At 43.2% G+C, this 11,891-nt stretch overlaps 1 pseudogene across 1 annotated transcript; it reads right to left on the bottom strand.

Moving 5' to 3' along the window:
• Window positions 1-10,435: 10,435 nt before the first annotated feature.
• LOC306658510 (ferritin light chain-like) lies at window positions 10,436-11,309 on the bottom strand (annotated as a pseudogene). Its single transcript has one exon. The product of its transcript is annotated as a ferritin light chain-like (transcript).
• Between the last annotated feature and the right edge of the window lie 582 nt (window positions 11,310-11,891).

Below are 11,891 nucleotides of genomic sequence, written 5' to 3'. Positions count from 1 at the left end.
ACACACCCATTTTTGAGCCTTACTTCTCAACTTTGACCCAGACCATCATCAGGCCTTCCCCAGACATGCTGAAGTGGCACTATAATAGAAACACCTGTCATGGGTATTCCTGCTAGTCCTTTTTTGTATTCTCTGTCCATCAGAGGAGGGGGAAAAGAATTTATGACTCATTGTTTTTCAAAGATGCTGCTTCCTCTGCAGTTTTGCAAGTTGTTTTTGGATAAGATTTTTCTCTCTGTTTATATACTGCCCACTAAAGTTCTTTAAATATACCACAGGTTTGTATGTTTACAGGCCCATCAGCAAACTTCCTAATACTATTTTCTGTGCCTTAGTTGTCTTTGATGTTTTGAACCTGACTTGATACACAAAAAAGAAAGTGTACCTAAATTCAGCCAGGACCATGAAAAACAAGCATATTGCCTGACCCGACCCTCTGACGAGAGCCTTTTTTTGTGATAGTCCTGTTTCCTTAGATCCGTCTTTTGGGATTGCCTCTGGGCCATTTCTGAAGTGGTGTGCTCCTGGGGTCCTCTAGGGAATAGTCCCAGGTTCTGTGGAGCCATAGCTCCATTATCTGTGGGAGCACAGGAAGGAATTTTACAGTAATTTTGCTACAGTGAAACATTTGCCTTGAGGCCCGAATCAAAAATAGCAGCTGGAAGGACATTTGGAAAGGGGAGGGGGTGGGAGTGCAAGAGAGGTGGAGAGGGAGAGCATTTCACATTTGGATGAAAACACTAGCTAGCTACAAGGCAAAACGAGACAGGGCTGGCATCGTCTACCCTTGAAACTCTCCCAAATTCAATTCTCCTCGGACTTGGCTCTCATAGCCAGTGATTTCAGTGCTGCGAGTGCCGGCCAGGGTCAGCGCCCTGCTCTCAGTAATGAACAGTGAGCACCAAGGTTCCTGGATGCTGACCAGCAGCACCGGCCTCTGTTCCACCATTGCTGCCTCTCCCACTGCAAGTTATCCTCCAAAATGCAGGCCAGTTTCCTGGAGCCTCTAGTCACTGAATGACTAACTTTGGCCCTCCAAAGACTGGGGGAAGAGATCCTCTGCATTTACCAGTAAGTGTCATTGCAATAAAATACACAAATTATAGAAGGTTTGGGCAAGAGCCTAAGAGAAATAAACAAAGGAATGTCTACTAAGAATAGAAACATCTACAGAATGATCTAAGGGATGGTGGTAGCTAGTCCTCAGAACTGGTCCCAGTGAACCAGGAATAGGAGTTATGCCCTTGTGAAATTTTCTCCCTTTGAATCTGGGTTGCTTTGTGACTTACTGTAACTAATAGAATATGGCTTAAATGACACTGTGAGACTTCTGAAGCTGGGTCATAAAAAGTTTTGCAGCTTCTACCTAGGTCTCCTAGATACAACCTCTTGCTCTGGGGACTTTCCCATTAGAAGCCAACCATCAGCCAGCGCAGTGACACATGCCTGTAATCCCAGCAACTTGGGAGGCTGAGGCAGGAGGATCAAGAGTTCAAACTCAGCCTCAGCAACTTAGCAAGGCACTAAGCAACTTAGCAAGACCCTGTCTTAAAATAAATTAAAAAAAAAAAAAAAAAAGACTGGGGATGTGGCTCAGTGGTTAAACCCCCCTGGGTTTAATCCCCAGTACAAAAATTTTTTAAAAAGTCAACTACCAAACTGTGAGCAGCCTAAGGCACATGGAGAGTTCACGTGTAGGTGCTTTTATTGACAGCCCAGTGTACTACCCATTGGCAGCCAGTATCAATTGTCCTTGTTCACTCCAGCCCCAGCTGCCATTTGACCCCAATCATAAGCTAGCCTAAGAAAACTGCCCAGCTGAGAACACTGAACCTTCAGAATCCCAAGAGCTGATAATACATTTTTACTGTAAGTTACTAAGTAACTGGAATAGAGATTGCATGTTTACATATATGAATATATTCTATATACGTATGAATGGGTCCATCAACCGATAGATTTGTTGAATGACTTTATTTACTCACTTATTCATTTACTTAACAAACAGCCTGAAACAGTGGTACATGCCTGTCATTCCAACTATCATGACGCTGAGGCAGGAGGATTGCAAATTTGAGGCCAAACTGGGCAACTTAGAGCCTACCTCAAAACAAAAATTAAAAAGGGTTAGTGGTGGGCTGGGGCTATAGCTCAGTGGTAGAGTGCTTGCCTAGCATGTGTGAGGCACTGGGTTTGATCCTCAGCACCACATAGATGGACCCAAAGATATTGGGTCCATCTACAACTAAAAAAAAATTTTTTAAAAAGGGAGTGCTGGTGGTGTAGCTCAGTGATAGAGTGCCCCTAGATTAAATCCCCAGTACCACAAAAAAAACAAAAACATTTACTCAACAAAGATTTTTTTGAGCACACACATGCCAGGCACTGTGCTAGTCCCTGGGAGTACAATGGTAAACAAATGAAATACAGTTCTGCCTCCAAAGACCTTACAGTCTAGTGAGGGGAGATGAAAGTAAACAAGTAGACAAGTAATTGTAAAATTATAAATGATGTTGTATCATGGTAAGGAAGGAAGGGAGGGAGGAAAGGATGGAGGGAGGAAAGGTATGGAAGGAAGGAGGGACAGATGAACCGATGTACTACTCTGCCAGAATAAGAGGGAGAGTCAACCTAGCCTGGATAATCAGTGAGGGTCCCTCTGAGGAGGTTAATCTTAGTGGATATTTGGAATGTGAGAAGGAGCTGGCATGTTAGGGGTGGAGGGCGCAGGGATGCAGAGATCGTTCTAGAAGAATGGGAAGAATAGAAGGAACTTGGGATGTTGGAAGGACCAAGAGAAAGCCACTTGTTTTAGTCAGCTTTTTCACTGCTGTGACTAAAAGAATCTGACCAGCACAATTGTAGAGGAGAAAAGGTTTACTTGAAGGCTCACTGTTTCGAAGGTCTTAGTCCATAGAAGGCAGGCTCCATTCCTTAAGGAGAGGTAAGGCAGAACATCACCGTAGAAGAGGGTGGCAGAGGGAAGCAACTTGCATCATCAGGAAGCAGAGAGAGACTCCACTCTCCAGATACAAAATATACACCAAGCTTAATCTGGGATTAATTCACTGATTGGGTTAAGACTCTTACAACCCAATCATTTCTCCTCTGAACCTTCCTGCATTATCTCACATGTGAGCTTTTGAGGGACATCTCACATCCAAACCATAAGACCACTGTTTGGGCTCAAGGGGTCTCAGGACAAGAGGTAGAGAGGAAGAACCTGACCAGAGCAGTCACACTTGTAGGCCATGGTCAGGGGTTTGGATTTTCTCCTAAATGCAATGGAAAAGCATGGAAGGCCTCTAGATGGAGGAGTGACATCATCCTATTTACATTTTAAAAAGGTCGCTCAGGCAACCAGGGGGATGTCAGGAGAGGTGGTGGAGGCCTCAGCCTCCCATCACAGCTCTTGGAGGCACCTAATGGCATCTGCTTCCTGCTGTGTCACAGGGGCCATTGCTCCTCAAATAGCCCAGCAGCATTTGAGCTAAGGCAGGTAGTCTACTGAGTGTCCTGATTGATGGCAGGTGTCATAGGTTCATAAATTCACACCAAGAGAATCTCTAAATTGTTTCTGCAATGCCCTGGTACCCTCATTTTGGCTTGATAGATGAAGGATGCTTATAGCTCACCCTGCCCAGTGAGGCTGTGTGTCAAGGAGTACAACAGCCTGTTCCCTTCACCATCCCACTCCAGGACTGCCTCCTTTTACAAAGGATGCCACTCCAGGGGTGGCCGTGGAGGTGACAGGGCTGTAGGAACATCACCACCCCTACCCCCACCCTAAGCCAGCAGCGAATCCTGCATATTGGGACATGTGACGTCTGAAGTGCCAACCCATCTGGTTGACCAGATTCACTGCCTTGATGAAGCTATCTTTCCTGACCAAGTTGGCTATTGTTACCAGCAGACACTGTGTCCTGTGTTAAATTAGTTGTGAATAAAAGCGAACCAGAGTGTCTAAAGCCTGCCGTCCCCATAGGCTAGAGAAAGAAATCTGTCAATAGTAATTATTCCCTAGGATTGTCATTTCAAAGGTATTTAACTCTGCATGTTCAGCTTCCCTCTGACTTTCTCAGGATTTATAGATTGTACTTTCATAGACCTGCCAGGAGCATTTCTGACAAAAATACTGCATTTACATAGCCTGTGTGTGGCAGGCACTGACCTGAGCATCCTGGGGAGCAGATCCCAGCACCTATCCCAAACCTTCACCTAAATCTGTTCTCTCAGATCGCACTTGCCCAAGGCATCATCTAGCTCTGCTTGCCATGACTCTGGGGGTCAGCCTTGACCCTCCGGCTCCCTTTCTCCCCAGTACCTCTTAATGACCATCTCTCCAAAATGTTCACTTTTCTCCCTCTGCCTGTCACCACCCTAATTCAAGATGCCTGCAGCAGCAGCCGCCAGGCCGCTGTGCTCTCTGCCGCCTTGTTCTGAACTCACGCCCCCCCCCCCCCCCCCCCCCCCCCCCCCCCCCCCCCCGCGCATCCTCTATGCCTCAGCTGCATTTGTTGATGGTCGGCCCCCCGAAGCGACCTTTCACAAGTCGCTTCACCAGAGTACAGAAACTGTGACCCAAGGGCCTGCTGCCTGATTGTGGAACACACCCATTCCCAGTCACTTGTGTACTGTCTGCAGCTGTCTTGTGTTGCAACAGCAGGGTGGAGGCACGAGACAGAGACTGCACACCTACACCCGTCTCAAATACTATCTGGCTCTGTATAGAAAAACCTGGCCAATCCTGCCTTAGGCTGTTTCTTCTGCTTGGAACCCTCCTCCTTTTGTATGTCCCTTCTCCATTCCACCCCTTTCCTCCCTTCACCTGGTTAACTCCTGCTTATCCCTCAGCTCGTAGCCTAGAAACAGTTTCCTGCAGGAAGCCCTCCCTTCCTGCACCCCAACTGGGTATGTGTCTCCATAGCACTCTACTAATGTGTCAGTGCTCAGAGTGGCCTACTCGGGGTCTGTACCCAACTAGAATGCAAGGTCCCTGGGCACAGAGACTGGGTCTATCTTGTAGGCCTGCTTCTTCATTCAGTGAGCCCAGGACAGAGTATAAATAAAGTTTTGTGCACCATTTGTCTAAATACTTGAACTTTATGAATAAAGCTAACCAACAGTTAAATAAAATACCCTTATGCCCTTACCCTGACAAGTATTAATATACAGTTACAAAAAAATTATGTAAAAAAATCAAAAAATTATGTATAAATCTATGATTTTATGTAATTAAAAGTTGGCAAAATATTAAAGACAATTTAATTATTATTGTGAACATCTGGGGGTTCTGCAAACAAACCAATGAGGCTTAGATGAGTAATGACAATGACACATATTTTAAGAACTATTGTGTGTTTATTTTATCAAATTTATTTTTCTTGTCTTCATTTTGGCAAAACCACTAATTATGTTACGTGAATCTAGATTTTCACATAATGTGTTCAATTGCTAATAATAATCTAAAAGATAAAAGTAGAATTTGTTGCATTGAGAGTACTCAAATTTGTATATATTTTCATCAAAAAAGTAAATTGAAGTAAAATAAAAAAGTAAAACATGAATATTATTTTATAGTTATTATTTTTCTCTCTAATTGTTCAAAACAATATATGAACTTAGCGAGCAAAGCATAATTAATGAATTTCAAATCAAAGTTTTATAAAACTAAATTTTAAATGTAATTTTATGAATAAATATACACATAATAGGATGTCAATTCTTGTGTGCAGTGTCTATTAGTTGATAATATAAAGAAGTGATATTGGACTAAGGGTGTAGCTTAGTGGTAGAGTACTTGCCTAGCATGTCTGAGTCCCTGGGTTTGATCCCCAGCACCACACACACAAAAAAAGAATTAATATCACTCTTCATATGCTATATGAACATATGGCCCCTCCAGAACTATACATTAGAAGAAGACTAAAAAATACAAGAAAATGGATCCTCAGCACTAGTGGGAAATCATACTTCTTAAGTAATCTTCTATTGCATTCTTGCTAAAAGGAAGGGATTGATGGCTTATTTAATTTGCCTTTTCACTAATCAAATCCTCCCTGCTTGCCAAGGAAGTATCTTCTTCCAACATCAATAGGGGGATAATCAGCAAGTCTCTGTGATATTCTGACATGGTCATCTTTAGTTCTGAGGACATACTGCAAGGGATGTAGAGAAATCCTTTCCTAGAACCTGAGTGGTGTAAGCACAGGAGTGACTGTTTAGAGTTATAGGTCATGGTCGTGTCAATGCTAAACACAGGACCAAGTGGCAGGAACTCTGTTTTCTTTGTGGGAATTGAACGCAGTCTTTAACAACTGAGCCACATCCCCAGCCCTTTTTTAATATTTTATTTAGAGACAGGGTTTCACTGAGTTGCTTAGAGCCTCACAAAGTTGCTGAGGCTGGCTCTGAACACGTGATCCTCCTGCCTCAGCCTCCGGAGCCGCTGGGATTACTGGCGTATGCCACCACACCCAGCTCTGTGTTTTCTTTAATAAAGTTATTTTTAAAATATTTTTTAGTTGTCAATGGACCTTTTATTTATGTATATGTGGTGCTGAGAATCGAACCCAGTGCCTCACACATGCTAGGCAAGTGCTCTACCACTGAGCCACAACCCCGGTCCCTATTTTTGTGTGTATTTGTAATATGTAGCCCCTATAAAGTGAGGGACCCATGGTAGGGGGCCCTTTCTGCTTGGATATAAGGACAAGATTGCACTCTTACCACTGCTGTATGCCTACTTTTTACCATAGACTTGCAAATTGTAGGTGCTCAGTAGAAACAGACTTGGGCATACTGTGAAGGCGTTTTATTCTCTTGGACAGTAAAGCTGTACTCCATGGATGACTGCTCTCTGGTCTAACCACTATTAGAGTATATATAGCCATCTATTGGTACAGAAATTGACAAACTTCTTCTGAAAAGGGCTACATAGTAATAATTTATACTTTGTGAGCTCTACTGTCTTTGTTGTGAATACTCAACTCTACCATTGTAGTGTAAAAGTAGCTGTAAATAACACATAAATAAGTAAGACCATGTTCCAATAAAACTTTATCAAAACAGGTAGGAGGGTCAATCCCTGTACTAAAGCACAGGAGGACAGGGACAATGCCAGCAAAGTTTCTCTTGTTGAAAAATATTAAAGAAGTAGAATTATCAGGAGTTGATCCCTGCTGAGGACAATGCTGCCCTATTCTGGGCCCCTTCATTATTCTGGAGACCAGTGGAAGCTTAAGCTGAGATCCTATCAAGAGATACCAAAGGCATTCCCAAGGCTTGCTGGCTTGCTTTCCTCTGGGCTGCTAGTCCTCCTTCTGGCTTTCCTGGTTCCCCATCTCTGACCGCATTTGTCTTATTATAAGGGTCTCAATTTTCTATCTCTTCTTTTCCATCCTAGCTATGCCTCTCAGAATCACCCAGGGAGTCTATAAAAATATCCCTGCCTAGACCATATCCCAGGTATATTAGCCTGGTAGGGGTATCATAACAAAATACCCTAGACAGGATGGCTTAAACACCAGAAATTTATAGTCTGGAATAAAAGTCCAAGATGAAGGTGCCATCAGAGTTGATTTCTGGTGCAATCTCTTTCCTTGGTTTGCAAGTGGCCCCCTTCTCTCTGTGTCCTTACATTGGGAGTCCTCACGCTGTCCTCACATTAGAGGTTAGGGTTTCGACATAGGAATTCTTTTGTGGGGGTGGAATTCAGTTCATAGCACTAAGTTTTTGGGTTGATTGGTTCAGGTGAGTAAATATTAATACTCGGCATGGTTGAGGAGCACTGGTAGCCATTTAGATTTGATTTCCTGGCTTGGTTTCATTCTCTTATTCTTCCAGGACACAAATCCATATCCATGCTTGGTCAAGCTCTTCTTTGACCAGCCCTTACATCAAGGGAAGGTAAGAAACAGCAGGAGGAAGGAGATTTGGTCTTTGGTCTCTACTTGGCCTGTGGCAGGGTTGTTCTTTATGGTGGGACCCATAGCAGCAGTAGCAGGTCTGCAGGCGAAGAGGAGGCGTTTGGTTGTGTCGTGCTAAGTTTGAGGTGCCTGTGAGATTATCACATGTTGTTACCAATAAGCCTGGGATTTAGAAGAAAGGTCTTGACTAGAAAGAGATTTCAGTCTTTATCAGCAAACAGTTGGTAGTTAAATGCTTGGGAAAAGAGGGTCAAAATGAAAATCTGGAGAATTCTAGCACTTAGAAAGGGTGAGAGAAAGCATTTTAAGAACAGGACTAGCAAGAAGCCATTGGGTTAGCTGGAAACTAATAAGGGCTGTCTACCCCACCTCCAGAGTATCCCAAATCTGTTTGCTATTCTCCATGTCTATCCCACCCAAGCTGCCACCCCCTCTAACTGGAATTGCAGATCTAGCCACCTATATAATCCACCCTCCACATGGTGATCAGAGTAATATTAATTTGCAAATATAATAATAAAATTCCTCTGCTTTAAACCCTTTAAAATTTTTCCATCGTAGCATAAACTCTGGCCTTCAGAGGTCTATAGGATCAAGTTTCTGCTTCTCTCTCTGACCGGATCACTCCCTTGACTTCTCCCCAAGCCCCAGGCACACTTGGTTCTTTCTGTCCCTCAGTGTTAACATTAGAATTTCCCTTCTGCTTGTTCCCTCTCCCTGGAACATGAATCCCCTTGATCTTCCTCAGCTGGCTTCTTTCCAACATTTAGGTTTCAAATGTCACTTCCCAGCCTTCCCTTATCATCCAAGTTAACTCATTTAGTCTCTGTTACCCCATCCTGCTTTATTTTTGGATCAGCACTATCACGACTTGAGGTTCCATTGTTTTGTATGTCTATCCATCCCAGGAAGCAAGCTCTGTGAGGACCTTGTTTTTCTTGTGCTTTGACACATGCCCAGTGACTAGAATAGTGCCGAGCACATAGTAGGCACTCAATAAACGTTTATTTAATAAGTTAGTGAGAGATCAGCACCTTGAAATCTGGAACTGTTATGACTCACAAATTTCTCTCAAACTTTTCGCAACTATCTAATTACATTACCACATGTCTTTTGAGCTCTCAAAATATGATTCATGATAATAAAAGCATGAACCACAAATTTACCTTTAAAATTCTGGAGAGACAAAGGGAAAGAGGAAGACTTAATGTATGCTTTGATTTTAATGAAAGTTTCAGATGAAAATCTGCTGTGATATAAACCTAATGGTTTTATCAACTGCAGTCTCCCAAATATGGGAATCTTTTCTGGACTTGGGGTCCAAACCTTTGAACCAATGGTGGTTGACAAGTCCCTAAAGCAAAGCTTCCCCCAACACCTTAGCCTATCACCCTGCCCTCCTGTCACCTTCTACCCTGTGAGCTATAGAAGCAATGAGAATTTTTTTCAGAATTCTCTTCCATAAAGAAACAATGTCGATAATTCCATGCCCTGAAGAATTTTCCAGGGTTACAGAGTCTATATTATGAAACACTTTTTAAAAGTGGGTTATAGGCACTTTTCTATCTGCTCTGTGTAATTCTAATAGATTGTGTAATGCCTCATGAAGGGCCTGGATGCTCACCACCCACATCTCCAGCCTAAAACTAGGTTATGAGTAAAATGAAAACTCTGCAAAAAAAAAAAAAAAAAAAAAAAACTTCAGCTTCTTATGAAAATCCTAGGCTCAATATTCCTATTTCACAGGCAGAGAAATTCAGATTGTGTATTAAATTCAAAAACCTAAATAATTATTCAACTAGTAATCAAACCGTAAGGTACTCCTTTTAAAATTATGGAAATTCTCACTTCCACACTAACACCAAGAGAACAGAGCCCCCATATGACGTCAGTCAGCAGGAGACCACAAAGGTACTTTCCAGAACTACCTGATAGCTCTTGCCGGGCTTTTACCTGAACAAAGGAAACCTGCCACACGTGGGGTTCAGGGAATTTGGGGGTGGAGGAGGGGTGGGATAGAATGGAGAGGTTTTATCGAGTCAGAACTATGCCTAATTTGGGAAAGTGCCCAAGTTAAAATAATTGAATACCAAGTCATTTCCCACCAGGCTGGCGGAGTTCGCTAAAGTCTGCTAAGCTTCAACTTCTCTGTAAATTCTATAAAGATGTTTGAAGGCCTTACTTTTTGTTCTCTCTGAATAAATGTCTCTACTCCAAGAGACCAGCCTGGGAAGATATCCTTATCTTGCACCACTGCAACAAAGCCCGAGGCCCCCCATCCTGAAATTCTTGAACCCTGTGCTCCACCCTACTTTAGTTTAGGAAACTGATAAGACAGCTGTGAAAATAGAGTGTAAAACATTCTCTCCCATGCAAATCAGCTGGCACAGGTTGTACTATTAAAAATGGGGCCAGGTGGCTCTCCGTTTTCACTTTTTAAAAAATGTTATCAGCCAAAGAACAATTTTTTTTTTTTTTTTTTTTGGCTGGAAAAAGCTTTATTTTCATTGGTCCAAGGTTTGGGAGGGGCTCCACGGTGGTTAAAAAGCTGCCTAGGCCGGAGGGGGAGGGAGAGGGAGGGAGAGAGGGGCTCAGGCCAAAGCTCTGATGCCAGGATATGCAAAGGAGCCCCATCTAAGGCCACACTGCTCCAGGGCCTCCTAGTTGTGCTTGAGGGTGAGTCTTTCGAAAAGATACTCGCCAGGGCCAGCCTGCGGGCCTCTAGATGGTGGAGATGAGTCAAGTGGTCTCCCATCTTCTTGATGAGCTTCACCTCCTCATCAAGGAAGTGGTTCTCCAGAAAGTCACAGAGATGTGAGTCTGTGCGGGTAGAGCCCAAGGCATGAAGATCCAAAATGGCTTGGTTCAGGTTCTTCTCCAGGGCCAAGGCAGCTTCCATGGCATCCTGGGTGTTGCCCCACTCATCGTGAGAAGGTTTCTGCACGTCCTGGAAGAGGGTGCGGCTGCCGCGTTGGTTTTGCATCTTGGGGAGACGCTCAGAGGCCTCGCACTTTTCCTTGGCCAGTTTGCGGAAGAAGCGGCCCACTCCCTCCAGAGCCACATCGTGGAGGTGGAAATAGTAGCCCAGAAAGAAGTGAGTGTAGGAGGCCTGCAGATGTAAATCGACCAGGTGGTTGAGGGCAGCCTCCACCTTAGTAGAATAATTCTGATGAATCTGGAAGGCCATGGTTGGTCGTCCATAAGGACCTAACCACAAACAACGGAGTTAGCTGGTCCCGGAAGCAGGAGGTGGGCGAGAAGATGGTCCCGGAGATTGTAAGTGGAGATCAGATTGGAAGGGGATTGGAAACTAGAAGGAAGGGAGTCCCCGGGTCTGTTCCGTCCAAACACTGTTGAAGCAAGAGACAGATCCGTAGGACCTCCAAGCACACGATGTTTCCCAAAGCACAACTTAACTACATTTCTATTACAAACTGAATTTGTCCAACCATTAGTTTGGACGTAGTTCATGTGTATGAATTCATTCAAACTTTGTCTTATCAATATTTTAAAACAGCCACAAAAGTAGAAGTCTAGTACAATGAACCCCATGTGTCTTCAACACTCATGGGCAATGATTATCAACATAGATCTCTTCTGAGATCTCCATGTTCTGAGAATAAAACACAAAATCTTGCAAGAATGTGTTCATGTATGACATTTAATTTGCTATGATACATAATAGTTTCTTTAGTGTGGTCAAAAGAGTAAATTTCACAAATTCTGACTACTTGGCTGCAATCCTATCCAAACTATTGGAAAAAAAAAACCTGCATAATATAACTTTTTAAAAGGTATTTTATCACTTCTAATTGAAAGGGTATCAAAAGTATCAACAAGGAGAGAGGTCCTGTCAGATTTGCTTAAATGAATACACACACAAATGGTAACTGCAAAGTTTTAAACATTTTGCTTGTAAATAGATGCTTCTAAAGTCATGCAAGATGCACTAACCATCTTGGG

This window comes from Sciurus vulgaris, assembly GCF_902686455.1.
Source record: "Sciurus vulgaris genome assembly, chromosome: 3".
NCBI classification, from domain to species: domain Eukaryota; kingdom Metazoa; phylum Chordata; class Mammalia; order Rodentia; family Sciuridae; genus Sciurus; species Sciurus vulgaris.
Note: the sequence above shows the minus strand (reverse complement) of the source record. Positions and strands in the feature narration are given on the sequence as shown.